This window comes from Suncus etruscus, chromosome 6 (assembly GCF_024139225.1).
Source record: "Suncus etruscus isolate mSunEtr1 chromosome 6, mSunEtr1.pri.cur, whole genome shotgun sequence".
NCBI lineage: Eukaryota > Metazoa > Chordata > Mammalia > Eulipotyphla > Soricidae > Suncus > Suncus etruscus.
In genome coordinates, this window is record NC_064853.1 from 8,715,206 (window position 1) to 8,730,803 (window position 15,598).

Here is a 15,598-nt window from a genome sequence, read left to right on the forward strand (position 1 = left end):
CTGACAGAATCATTCACTTAAATCCTAAAGTTTTACTTCTTTATCTTTAAAATGGGGCTGGCATATTTATTTTATAAAGCTTTTACAAGAATCAAACAAAAACCTGATTGTGATCAAGACATCATTTGCATTTAGTAGTGCAAAAATATATTTTTCCCTAAAATTACTTCCTTAACTCAGCAATTATTTTTGAAAGATGTGCCAGGCAATCTTCAGTGGCCTTGGGTACAGTGCTAAATATAAAATAAAATCACTACCTTGAAGGATTTTATATTCCTTTACATGTGGGTATGGGTGTGGGAGGGATAGAAAAATTACAGTGAATAAAATAAATTAGGTAAAAATGAAATTGTTTTTAAGAAACATAGTACTTCATGAGTACTATTGAGAAAACTTGAGCAAAAAGAAATAGAAAGGAAGAATTTTACAGGGAGAGCACACTTTTTAATAGGAAGATGAATGAGGATTTACTAAGGGGACATAACTTGAGTCAAGGCTTAAAGTAAGTTAAAGAATAAGTGAATAAGTAGATAAAATAGGGATGTGCTACTTGTCTAAAGATATCTAGGAATTCTGTGTAAAAGAAGCAGAATAAACAGAGGGAATAATAAAAGGAAAGGATAATGGGAGGTCAAGTTTTATAACAAAATGCAAAAATTCTAGTTTTGATTTTTACAACTTAAAGTGTTTTTGAATATTATGATCAAACATATGACAAAAGCCATTGGAAAGAACTCTGATTGCAGTCTGCAAATAGACCAAGAAAAACAAAGGTGGCAGTCAGCATTGGAATCCAAAGAGGCTAGTATAGAGCTGGAGAAATGGTAAAGGGTTTAAGGAACTTTCCTTGCATGCAGCCAACCCTGATTCAGTCCCCTGCAGTGTGTATACTTCTGAGCACTCCTAGGAATGACCATTTGAGTACAGAACCAGGAATAGCCTCTGAGTACCAATATTCTTCCTTCTCCACCCCCCACTCCCTGCCTTCACAAAATGGTAAAAGAAAACAAGCAAAAAAGCCCCAAAAGGTTAGTATAATAAGCCAAATAAGTGGAATAGAGCTGTGTAGAAGCAGTGGGAGAAATGGTTGGATTCTGGATCTAGTAAAGATTAGAGCCAAGTGTTTTTTTGTTTTTGTTTTTGTTTTGGTCCCATCCAGCATGCTTAGGGAATACTCCTGGGTAGGTTCAGGGGAACATATATGGTGTCAGATATCTGATGCAATCATATTGGCCACATGCAAGTCAAGTGCCCTACTCACTAGACAATCTCTCTGACTTAAAGTCATCGTTATTTTATTGATGAAATGAATGACTATGGGAAATAAGAAAAAAGTTAGAATTCAACTAGAAGGATGAAACTCTAGTTGACTGAAGAAGACAGGGAAGAAGATGTTTTGGGGGACTAGAGGATGGAATTTAGAAATGTGAAAATAAAATATTCTCTTGTGAAGCTGACCAGAGAGCAGGTAGTTGTATATATGACTCTGGATTTCACAGAAACCCAAGAAAGAGAGAAAATAGAGCATTATCAGCTCAAAATGACATAAGGCATGATACTCTGAGAATACTCTGAGAATACATATAGATGAGAGTAGGTCTAAGAGATTTTTCTTTTTGTTAAACCAACAAAGAAATCTGAGAAAAGTGAATAGGGTCAAAAAAAAAATCTGAAAGAGTGTGAAGTCTAGAAAATTAAGTGAAGAAATCTCTTCAAGGAGGAGGAAATGACAAAAGATTGATTGGCAGAACAAAGGACAAAAGAATTGATCCCCTTGAGATTAGCAAGGATTTTGGGAAGATCTGTACTCTAAAATGTAATGCCTTGTTATTGTCTTTCATGCAACATCTCTGGATTCACACATTTGCCAAGGTTATTGGTTCAATTCTGTAAATATATAAATTTCTTGTTATATCTAAATTGTAGTGATATTAAGATAAAAGGAATTGTTATTTCAAGTCATTTGCATTCTTGAAACAAATGACTATGACAATTTCTACCTGGTAGAGAACATGTGATAAAAGTATATGTGCGTATGTCTAAAGAACACAGAGAACTATTTCTTCAGTTACGATTGTTCAGAGGAAAAAAATACTTGGATTTACTGAGATTTTACTGTGTAATAATTGAATTAGAGAACACCTTCTACAAAATCAAAGAACATTGTAATTTCAGAGACAGTGTAAAGGGGTAGATCAAAAGATCATGGCCCAATCAAGGAACCACTGTATATTAAGATTAGTCAATAAAAGTATAAAATAGTGACAAGAAAAACAATTAAATAGTGTGTAGGCAATGGTTATTCATTTCAAGTCATCATGTCATTGTCACATTAAGGTCATTCATGTCATGTCAAGTTATTTGAGACTTGAGGAAAATGGAAGCCTTTATAATTTTGAGAGAAAAGCTATATAGTTTATATCTTAAAAAGCATATTTTTGAAGATTGAAATGAAGTGGGAAATAGGAAGAGGAAGCAACCCAGGTTATATTGAAATTCATTTAAGATTAAATTGAGGTCAGAAATTAGATAATGTTAATCTGAGTAACTTAAGAACTCTGAGAAGACATAATTAATGAAGATATAAATGATGATGGTAGAGGAAAGAGACAGGAAGAAATTAAAGGAAAATTTTTGACAGAGTAACAGCATGGAAGTATTGAAATTAAAATAAATACAACTAAAGAAGTGTTAGGTTTGGTATAGTGAACTTTGTTACAAGCCCTGCAGTGACGTTAAGGTGAATGTGGGAAACAAAAATTAGGGGAAAATTGTATTTGACAGAGATCTACTGAGTGCTCTTGACCAGAAGCAAATATTTTAGGAATAAATAGGTGATATTTCTTAAGAAATTATTACTCCTTGTATACTCCACATACCATTTGTTTTTTTGTTCTCTTTTCTGATTTACCAAGAGATTATCACTGGACCTAATTATTAGTTTATTCTACATTTTCATACCCCTCTTCTCTCCTTAGATCTTGGGTTACATTTTGAGTTGTTACAATGGGCCTAGGCAACACCACCAACAGTAAAATGACAGTTGTGAACCCTTGGCCAGCAGAGTAAAAACATTTGCCCCACCTTTTGTTAGATCTAGGCTGTTGAGTGGATGCTTCTAGAAAAAAAGGAGGTGTTTTTGGGTTAGATAAGGGAAGAATTTAAATTCATCTCTGAGTGCGATTGTTGAAGATTTGTCGAAGTTTTTTAATTTTGTTTCCAGATCACGTGTCCAACAAGCAATCAGGGGAATACAGCGGTGGGACCCACAGTGAAGAACTAAGTGTGGTGAATGTTAAAGTGATCCCAGTAGCAGCACCATCATCTTCATCTCATTTACCACCATCTTCATCTCATTTCCCGAGGAAATCAAATATTCTAGTAAGAATCACCTTGAGCTAAAAGATCAGAGGCTCTTCCACTATTGTCCATACTTTATGATCTATGTAGTTACTCATTGATTGCCAAAGATGGCTTTATGTGGTAAACTATACCTAAGCTTAGTGGTTAATACTAAGATCAAAAAAAATTTCATCTAATAAATGGCACTTCCCCCTCCATTTCAAAAGAAAATTAGAGGATTTTATTTTTTTCTGAGTCATAAGTGACCTCTTACTAATCCCTTAAATGGTAGAATTTAAGGTCCTTTAATATTCTGTTCATCTTACTTTAGAACTACTAAGATGTTTCAATTTTTCTTTTGCCAAGAAGTAGGTCTAAGTCTGGCATATTTGCTTTTTAAATAAAGTTTTATGGGAATGCAGTGAAAGCAACTAGCAAACAAATTTCTTATGGTTTACATGGAGATGCTAGGATTGAGAAATCAGAGAGCAAATGAAATAGAAATATTGCCTACCTCTGAGGGTTATGTGGTACTCAGAACTCAGCACTATTTTCTTGATGTGAAATTAGACAAAATATGAAGAAACTATTTCATTCATTTCTCTTAGTGTAGTTTAGGTTTTCTTTTGTAAGGGCAAGGTAGATATTATGCTGCCTTTTCTTATCATAATTATAGAATATTATTTTTGAAAACTTTGTTTCCTAAATTTATACTTAAAAACTGTATTTTAATTTTGCAACACAGTCTTTACCATGACTTTCTCATTCTTTTGAATGGTTATTTTTCTCCTTGCTTGTTCTGAAATAACAAACTATGTTTTCCCATGAGATTTTTTGAAATTTTTGAAAGCTTATTTAACTTATGATATTTAAATGTATTTCTACTGTTGTAATATGATATTACTTTTAATGACTCTAGTTTCCACCAATGTTTATCACCAAATTTATATAAAAATGACTTCCATTTTTAAACTGTCTTTATCATATGATTTCTTATATTTTGTATTAAAATTATTATATTCTTATTTCTAGTTTCTTAACTGTCATTCCACACTATTTCTTACATTTTACACCTTTTAAATGAGCTGTTTTTAATCCACAGATTTCAGACAGTTCATAGCACTGCTGATTACTTATTACTCATTCATACACGAGTTGCTAAAAATTATAATCATTCTGTCAAACTGTCCAAACTTTGTTTCTTTTAGGTGAGTTTGCATAAAAGGATTTTAATTTAATCAGGATTTTAATAAGCAAGAATAGCAAAAATAACTTAAAACTTTTGTCTTCCACATTCTTTGTGAACACTTATTCATTTAGTTTGGACCCAAAAAACTAGCTCTATGTATGTGGACAGTGGTTTCTGAGATGGAGGTTGTTTTGTCCTTGTGTCAACTGATAGATAGATGAACCTAGTTAATTGTTGGATATAGAGGCCTATTGTACACTTATTACATCCCACATTGTCTCAGAAAATATTTTTTTTCTAGGTGGGAATGGCCTTTACATGAATAATAATTTCAAAGGGGGTGTTAGGATAAATGTATGTATGTACAGATTTCCAGGGATGCTCAGACAAGAATCTACCAACTCAATAATTAGGAGAAAATGCTTAAAGAATAGTGACATTTTAGGTGAATTTTGGAGAACCTTGCAAATGAAGAACAATAATTACATTGGTGAAAACACAAAGGAAGTAGATGAGGAAAAGAATTTTCTATGATTGCTGCTTAAGTCCACTGTTATCAGGCGCACCTCTGAAGGATATAAAAGATTTTATTTTCAAGTAAAGAAACTTTAAATATTTCCATGTTTGCAGGGACCTCAACTTCATTCCTCAGGACTGCATATGGGAACTTTCAGTATATGTCTCTAAACATTGCTAAATATCACCCTGTTGGAGGTAAAGGGGCAATTATATTTATAATGAGCACTCCCTTACTTCTGTTCTTAGACTATGCCATTCAACATTTTTTGTCATACTTTTCAAATAAACTATAAATTGTGAACATTGTCTCATTAATTTTGTTCATACTAGACTAGTTATGGTCACTTCAATTTGAGATCTACTGTGCTTGAGGACTGCTTCAGGCTTTGACACCCCTCTTGCAATGACTTGTTGGAGTGAACAACATTTTTTTTCCCTGAGACCAGCTAGTTTATTAAAATTTAAAAAATTATTTATGATAAATAAATTAATTGCATCACTGTAAGATACACAATTACATGGCTATTCATGATTGAGTTTTAGTCAATGTACAACACCAATTTCTCACCATTGCACAGTTCCCACCACCAATGACCCCAGTTTCCCTTCTGCTCCCCTACCCCAAGCCTTCTCTCCAGCCTGCCTCTGTGGCAGACAGTTTTCCCATCTTTCTCTTTCTCTCTCTTGCGTTTAGACATTGATATTGTGGTTTGCAATAGTGTGACTGAAGGGATATCATGCATATCACTTTGTCTCCTTTCAGCATTCAGTTCTTGTCCAGAGTGATCATTGTCATAGTGATCCCTTCTTTTCTCTAATTACACTCTCACAATTTGTGGCAAGCTTACTACCATGGACTTGTACTCTTAACCCTCATATCTATTGTCTCTGAATATTAATACCATACTATCTTATTTTTATATTCCACAAATGAGTGCAATCATTCTATGTCTATCCCTCTCTCGGACTAATTTTACTTAGCATAATACTCACTATATCCCTCCACATATAAACAAATTTCATGACTTCATTTTTTTCTAACAGCTGCATAGTATTTCACTGTATAGTTGTGAAGGTGAGCCTTTGATTTCTATGTCTCCCTTCTTTCGCCACTAAGTGGGTTCCTTCATTCTGCCGATCAAAGCAGATTGCCTGATCAGTAGACACATATGACCAAGACTTCTTTATCCTTTAATCTTCTTCAGGCTGTGGGTCTGTCCCTTCTGGTCCAACTGAGTGTGGGAATCCAGCTTTTGTGTTTTCTCCTAGTCCCTAGGAAATCTTGCACATATGATCACTACCAAGAATGAGGGATCAAATAATAGGACTTGGTCTCAAGTTTAGCAGAGATTTTCTATCATTAAAACTGACAATTTGGGGCCGGCGAGGTGGCGCTAGAGGTAAGGTGTCTGCCTTTCAAGCGCTAGCCAAGGAAGGACCGTGGTTCGATCCCCCGGCGTCCCATATGGTCCCCCCAAGCCAGGGGCAATTTCTGAGCGCTTAGCCAGGAGTAACCCCTGAGTATCAAACGGGTGTGGCCTGAAAAACCAAAAAAAAAAATAAATAAAACTGACAATTTGATCTTGGTCTTTGGAACAAATATCTTGCTGATTAATTAAATTCATCAATATACTCAACTAGATATTGAAAGGTCCTTTTTCTAATAAAATATTTGTATGAAAAGTACTTAATATGGTATATTAGGATGATTGAAATATATAAAGCTTGCACGATTGTTACTTTATCATGGCTAATTTTCCTGCCCATAATGTTTTTTCCATAAGCTTTCTCATAGGATCCTTTCCCTCAACTCCATTCACATGTTTCAGCCTAAAAAGGTTTATCCATTCCCATTGCTCAGAATAAAGCTTTCTCCCCTTTTGTATTTTATGTTATATAATATATATATGTATTTATATAAATATATAAAATAATATATAATATATTTAACATAATATATTATATATAATAAAATATATAAATAAATATATATTTATATAAATATATAACATATAAATTACCTATTTTCTTTTCTTTCAAACACTTACCATGGGAAATACTTCATAAATTAAAATTAATATTTAATAATAACAATAAAACTTTCCATTTGTGTGCTTACTTATTATTTTTTCCCTGTTAGACTGAAATTAACCAGAACACATAACGTGCCAATCTTATTCACAGTATCAATTATGTTTTAACCATCGTTTGCCTAATGAAAAGATTAACACAGGTGAGGTAAACAGGTAGGTAGGAGGCCCCTTGGCAATACATTTCAGAAAGCCATAGAACCTAGAAATAATTGGAGGGTCAAGATAAAATATGCAAAGGAGCTATCCTGCCAGCAGCTTAGCTAACTAACTCCAGTGTAAAGCAAGAACCTCCTCTGGTGATAATTAACAAATGCCCTGATAAAACTGAATTAAGTATTAGAGTGCAATGATTTTTTTCCCTTGGCTGTGCTCTAACAATGACTGTAACTCTTTTTTTTGAGTTGACTAAAATTATTTTTTTATCTTTATTTAAATATCTTGATTACAAATATGATTGTGATTAGGTTTCAGTCATGTAAAGAACACCCCCCTTCACCAGTGCAACATTCCCACCACCAATGTCCCAAATCTCCCTCCACTCCACCCCACCCCCACCTGTACTCTATACAGGCTTTCCAGTTCCCTCATTCATTCACATGGTTATGGTAGTTCTCAGTATAGTTATTTCTATAACTGCACTCACCACTCTTTGTGGTGAGCTTCATGAAGTGAGCTGGAAGTTCCAGCCCTCCTCTCATTGTCTCTGAGGATTGTTGCAAAAATGTCTCTCATTTTGCTTAAAACCCATAGATGAGTGAGACTATTCTGCGTCTATCTCTCTCCCTCTGACTTATTTCACTCAGCATGATAGATTCCATGTACATCCATGTATAGGAAAATTTCATGACTTCATCTCTCCTGACGGCTGCATAATATTCCATTGTGTATATGTACCGCAGTTTCTTTAGCCATTTGTCTGTTGAAGGGCGTCTTGGTTGTTTCCAGAGCCTGGCTGTTGTGAATAGTGCTGCAATAAATATAGATGTGAGGAAGGGATTTTTATATTGTATTCTTGTGTTCTTAGAGTTTTATTCCCTAGGAGTGGAATAGCTGGGTCGAATGGGAGCTCAATTTCCAGATTTTGGAGGAATCTCCATATCGTTTTCCATAGAAGTTGGACTAAACGGCATTCCCACCAGCAGTGGATAAGAGTTCCTTTCTCTCCACATCCCTGCCAGCACTGATTGTTCTCATTCTTTGTGATGTATGCCAATCTCTGTGGTGTGAGATGGTATCTCGTTGTTTTGATTTGCATCTCCCTGATGATTAGTGATGTGGAGCATTTTTCATGTACCTATTGGCCATTCTTAACTTGCATAGAGACCCAAATTGAGACAGCATAAAAGAGACCCAATATGGCAAGCCTTCCAAAGGAAATGGGGAGAAGATCATTCAAAGGCACCTATCCCTCTCTTCCATTTCTTGCTCTAGAAACCTTTTCTCCCTTGAATGTATTTCATTCATCCCTTAGTAAAATGTCTTTTGTGTTACTGTTTGTCATCTGAAACTCTGTGTGTGTGTGTGTGTGTATGTGTGTGTATGTGTATGTGTATGTAAAATGAAAGGCAAGCACATGGACCCCTAGTGGAGATTGGGGTTTAATAATCCTTTTCCCTGTGAGTAGAACTCAACCCTATCTTGATGCTCCTGGAAATCCAAACAGTGCAGTTGATGTGGGTTTTGAGAGGAGGTTGGCCACTGTCTTAGTGAAGACATTAAGTGCTCACATCATGCAGAAGCTCCAGCGAACTTCTCCAGTCTTGATCTCACTAGTAGATCTTACAGGGCTGCCCATCACTGACCGTTATTGGGATGCTGTCAGGAAGTTAACTCAACACAAGATTTAGGTATCAAGGATGTGGTGAACCCCAGCCTTATTTTCATTTATCATATGTTTTTTCTACCATACTTGAATATACTTGAATATGTTGATTACAGTATTCACTAAAACAGTTCTTGCTAGATATTTCCTTACTGTTAGCTAATTGAAAAGGTCTTCTTAGAAACTATTAAAAATGCCTAAGAAAAACGGAACTTTCTGCCTTGATATTCTTGAATGCAGATTACCTATGTCTGACTCCCCAACAAATGTACTGTTTAATGCTGACAAATTAAAAACTGTTTGCAACTTAGTTTTCTCATCTGCAATATGGCAATGATAATATTGCCTATGACATGGGATTATTTCTTATGGCTGAAATATAAAGGAAAAGCACACAAGATGTTTCAGTGGTGGAAATAACTAAGAGGCACATCAGAGTTCCCTAAAGCTTTTATGAATGTTTCTTCTCCAGTGTATTTGAGTTCTAGGATATTTATAAAGGCAAGAGCCCCCCTTTTTTATTTGGCCTCTACAATGAATTAATAGTTGCCTCTTAAGAACTTACAGTCATTGCATGATTTTAAAAATCAAATGTTATTAAATTTTGGCAATGCTTACTAAAGAAAGAGAGCTAAATAGATTTATTATTGGCAGGACTTTTCAGATAAAACACACAAATGTTCATTGTGAGCCTTGAACAGATGGAAAGGTTTAAACTATTTCCTGTTTATGTAACCAAAAACCTTTTTTTTCTCATTCCTTCTACATGTTTTTATAGAGGAGGAGCAGACACCCAGAAAACTTAGTTTTGCTGATGAAGAAACCGTGTTCCTGCCTGCCCCATGTCCCCACAGTCCAAGAAATCAGGGGCATACTTTGTTCATAAAAACACAGAAATGAAAGTGTTTGTACTTAACCAGGTTGCCTTTGACTCTTGAAACACTGATCTATTAGGCTTCACACCTTGGTTTCCAATACTTATTCAGACTTCACTTGCATTTAGAAACGTTTTGGACACATTCTCCTGCCTGAATCACAAAATTATCACCCTACTTCTGTAAAGGGCAATGCTTACAGCTCATTAGAGGAGAAATGGTGAATTGCTTAAAAGTCACATAGGGTTGACAGAATATATCTTTTTTTTTTCCCAGTCATCAAATTTGGCTGAATGTGTTCAGTGAGTCTATTATTTAAATATGAATGCTTTTATGAAAAACATGTGTTTTAAAATTCTTTATAGTCTATGCTAGGGATTAGCATAATTTTTTCCCTAGGAGATCCAGAGATGAAGATTTCAGACAAGTCTGTTTCAGCGACGTAATTCTGCTATTGTGATTCACCAGATGTCAAAACGGACATGCTACCAAATGATCATGAGTGTGTTCCTATAAAGTATTAATCACAAAAATAAGATTGACATATTTGTACCAAGAGTAAAATTGTTCCAACCTTTGGTATATACCAGTCTTTACTTTCTTATATTTAGATGAGCATTAATCTTATGAAAATGATCTAAACTTAACTGATAAGAAAGAATAAATATATTTGCAAAGCCTCCACTATAGTTATGATAGAAAAAATAAAAGCAAGAACATTAGTGACTCCATTTCTATATTTTTTGAAGTTCTTAGTGCGCATGTTCCTGGACTTCAGAGACATTCATTTTTAATACTGTCATTTTGTTTCACTTATAAAAATTATATCCTTACTAGCAAGCTGTTACTTAATAATAGCTTTCAATTGCAAATCTTGAAGAAGATTCCAATTGGAGCACAGAGGGAAAATTTTTTTTTTGCTGCATTTTTTTTATTTTGATAAAATTACAGTCTATGGTTTTCTCTTTCTTAGATCAGAAATTTTACATATCTATATATGTACAACTCTGAAACCACATATAAAGTTCCAGTTGAGTAACCTGGGTTTGCTGATGCTGTGGGACTACGAATTTTTGGCAGAAGTTTAGTCATTCCAGCTTTTAACTTGTCTTTCAAATATGCTCAAACACTCTAATTAATGACTATTTATGGCTCTGGAATAGAAAAATGCCTTAATTGTTGTTATCTGATGTTTCACTTTTACTGAAATTTAGAGAAAGAGTATACCATCTTTCCATTTGGTTTAATCTGTCCCTGTATTTAATGCACATCTGCATTTTATAATTTCAGTCTGCCTACTTGATCACATCATGTTCTTTCCTAGCTCAGAACCTCTTTAAGTGAAACATATTGTAAATTTAAAAGAGTTACAGCACCAATATTGAAGGAGCAAATACCCAGAAATTGACATTTTTAACCAAGTGTATCTATAAACATACCTCATTATGAAGAAACATAAACATCTTTCCAAGCAGGAAAAATAAAAAATAGTGTTTACTTTCAAATATATGTGAGTATAACACATCATTTATATGATAAAATGCTTTATTAAAAACTCTTTCTTGATTACCACCATCTCTAAAAATCAATGCCACAGCTATAATATTTTTGCATTTTTCTATAATTTAAATTAAACTTCCTTCTAAGTATATCACCATGTCCCCCAAAACCTACAGAGGCTTCTTAATTTCTTTCAGAAGGATGCATCTTTAAAACAAGCATGTATTATTTTGTCAATGAACATGGGGAAAGCCATTTCTAAGTGATTCTTAATAAAATAAGGCAATGTTGGCTTTCAATTTTTATGAATTTCATGCATAAAACTTTATATTCTAACATCTGTGTGAATTATATTGTGATAACTAAAAGTTTAGTTTTTCTTTTACATAGTTAGTGCTGCTCAGAAGTTGTTCCTGGCTCTGCACTCAAGAATTACTCCTTGCATTCGTTGGAGGGACCATATGGGATGCCCAGCATCAAACCTAGGTTGGTTGCATGCAAGATAAGTGCGGTAATATCACTAGTGCCTGATTTTTTCAGTTCCATGTAAAAGTATTGCTATAGTTTCTGACATTTACATTGCTGGTGTACTTTTCATGGCGAGTATCAGTACATAAAAATAAAATAAAAATTTATTGGTAATTGGAGTGATGTAAGTTTACAGGCATGTATGCTCCTTTAAATTACCAATTGAATGACAAATTTCACTTAGGATAACTTTCAGATTAGCCTTAGCAAGATCTAATTGCTTTTCCATGGGTATAATATGGTTAAAAGGTTATCATGTTAAACTATGATTATCATCATTGTCACTTAACTTGTAAAGCAAAATGTAATATCAGAATTAATGAACTGTATAATATAATAATAATAGGTAAAATATCTACATGAGATCATTGGAAAAGGTGCCATATAGTGGAGAGTTACTAATTGCATTATTTCGTGTTGGAAATCAGATTTATATACTTTTGATTTAAAATCATTACAAGGTCAAACAAATTCAAGCAATATAATAGAATTCTTACATTATGGAGCCTAAAATTTTTTTGAAGAAAGAGATGAAAATTTTTCCAACTCTTAACTGCCAAGGAGGACGAACAAAACAGCATGCAGATAATTTAAACTCTATTTCTGTATTTTATTGCTACCTTGCTTTATAATTGCTTTTGATAATTCAGACTTTAAATTTTGTTACTTTAAAAATCACACTGGTGAAGGGGAGTATTGTGTTTATGACTAAAACCCAACCACAAACATGCTTGAAATCATGGTGCTTAAAGATTTATATATTTAAAAATAATAAAATAAATAAAAGACTAGCACACACACAAACACAAATAACACTTCTGTGGAAAGGTTGCACATTTTATGACTGAAACTGAACCACAAACATGTTTGTAACCATGGTGTAAAATAAAGATATATAAAAAACAAAAATTCAAATTAATTATAAAATTGAAAAAAATCTAATCATGAAGAACATACCTAGAGATGGTTTCATGGATGTGTTCATATCTCTGAAATCATCAAGCTGTACATTCAATATGTACCATTTTATGCGTGAATGGTACATTTATAGTTCAATTTTTTGTTTTGTTTTGATTTTTTTGGGCCACATCACAGAAATTATTCTGGTCTTGGGGGACCATATGGAACACCAGGGGATCAAATTACAATCTGTCCTAGGTTATTGCGTGCAAGGCAAATGTACTACTGCTTATGCACTGCTCTGGCCCTCATAGTTCTTTTTTGAAAGATATATTTGTTGGTGATGTGGTTCTATGATGAGAATAGGAGGTCAACCTCTTGAAGGACTAACTAGTGCATTCATATGACATTGATGTAACAGACATCTTAGGGCTTCAACTAAAATTGGTTTGGAACGCATAAATTCTTATTGTGAACTCATAAATTAATGAAATGGATACTAAAAAGTCTTCATCGTGTGTGATAGTAATTCAAGGGTTAGTAAAACTACCATAATTCCTGACTTGATGGAGCTTACATTCTACCAGAGTAATTAGAGATTAAATATGTTACTAATACGTGATTTTAGTAGCAGTCAAGAGCACTTTCCATTGCTCAACAGAGCTAGGCCATAATATTTTATGAGAGATCCATGACACAGAAAAGGTCAGATTGCTTTGAGAACTTATATTGAAGATTCTGACCTCGAGATGGCTTCATATCAGATAATCCTGAAATTAGGACTCAGAGATACATAGTTTCAGCAGATAGAAAACACTGAAAGGGAAATCCCCCCTGCCCCTAAATGATATAAGCATTAATTTAGGTATTAAGGTACTGACTATGCCCTGGACGAAGAACATCATTTTCTCATTAAAATTCTTTGCTATGTGGAGGAAATTTAGTTCCTTAATATTCAAGTCTAAAAAAGAAATGAAAGTTCTTTCTTTTTTTTTAATATTTATTTTGATCATATTGGCTTACATATCTTTCACAGTAGTATTTTAGGTACATATTAACCTTGAATCAGGGGGATTCCCATCACCAAATTTATCCTCCCTCTACCCCGTTCCCATCCTGCAACCCATATCCCCCCCCCCCGTACCCCCCCCCAGGCTGCTAGAATAAGTGGTTCCCTCTGTGTCTAGCTTATTATTAGTGTTCATATATCTGTTTGGTCCTGGTACCCTCCCTTGTTTCCCCTATATTTGTGAGGCAGAGCTAGATAGTTTAAGTTATGTGGTTTTGTTTGAAGGAAAGAAAAGCAATAAAATGGGGTAAAAAAATAAAATAAGCTGAAAATGGGCGGAGTCCTTCTAGAGGCTTTCAACCTCAGTTTGAGAGAGGACAGGAAAAAGATAATTGAAACACCACAAAAATACAAAAAGAAATATCAAATAAAATATCCAGTGAGCACTACAGCAATAAAGACAAGCACCACAGAATAGTCCCGGTCCTGAGAACAAATCATGTTGGCGTGCAGAAAGAAAGAGAAAGATAAAGTAAAATAAAATTGGAGACATCAACTTCAATATATACACCAAAACAAAGAAGTCAAAAAATTTAAAAAATAAATAAATAGATAAGTAGATAAAAGGATTATTTTGTGCTTTTTCCCCCCTCCCCCTGCATAGGCACAGTCCTTTCTTAATAGCAAGTCATTCATGTAAAAACCAGGTTTCCACTTGTATTGAATCTTCACATTGTAAGCAAAGCCTCATTCTTCAGGCATGGAAGGACCATGGCTAAAAGAAGAATATAGAGCCCACTTTCTAATTAGTCGAGAAAGGATTGACAAACCAGTAAAGTGATAGTGGAGAGTCCCCTTAGCGGCACATTTCCTACTTGAACAGGTGCTAACATTATCATTCCTGCAGCCAAAAGTAGAAACTTGGGAGCAGTTGCAAACCACATTTTTTTTTTTTTGCATCATCTTTCAACTTGGACTACTTCAAATACCTATTTGTTGCAGTTTAGTTTAGATGACTGGAGATCATTTCATACCAGAAAAAAATTGGAATTAGGATCTAAGAGATGAATCATTGTTGAGACTTCCTTGTTGATTACGTATTTTCAGTTTACGCCCTTGATTTCCTTCCTCTTGGACTAGTGGTACAGGATATTATTTTTTTCTGTTTGTGATCACCCCTGGTGGGGTTTATGGGACTATATGGGGTGCTGGGGATCAAACTTGAATCGCCTGCATTACAAGGAAAGTGACCAGCCCAAATGCACTCTTCCTCTTTCTGGCCTTCACATTTCTTTTGATTTGTACAATCATCAGAATAATCTGCCATACAATTGCACTTTGTAATTCCTGAAATCAAATTATTTTAGGAAAATGCATGCATTTGTCAACATTGCTTTCAAGGAAATCATTTTATACCAGCTTTCATTTTTGTTTTAATAGCTGTAAACCTTTCAACATATTGTACTCAACAATTATGAGTCATTGATAGTATTCCAAATGAAAGAAATTTGCTTATGAGAGTCATTCTCTTGTAGGTGAGCTTTGGAAATCATAAGACTAATTCAGTCTTTTATAAGTCTCTCATAAGATTCTTTCAGTTAAATTGAGAATTATGGCATTTTAAGTTTGCTTGAAAATATTAATTACAATTTGATCTATTGAACACATATTGTGCTAAAGTGAACTCCAAAGATATTGGTTTGAAAATTCAAGAATGTGAAATTTCTCCTGTGAAGCTGGTCACTGGAAAATGATTTTATTGCTGGTGAATCTTGGGGATCAAACCTGGGCTTCATACATGTAAGACTGATTCTACTGGAG

At 34.2% G+C, this 15,598-nt stretch overlaps 1 protein-coding gene across 1 annotated transcript in view; it reads right to left on the reverse strand.

Annotated features, from left to right (window-relative positions):
- The window catches only part of LRRC7 (leucine rich repeat containing 7), a 363,919-nt gene that overhangs the window by 199,941 nt on the left and 148,380 nt on the right, over nt 1–15,598 (reverse strand). The gene's annotated exons all lie outside the window — the stretch shown is intronic.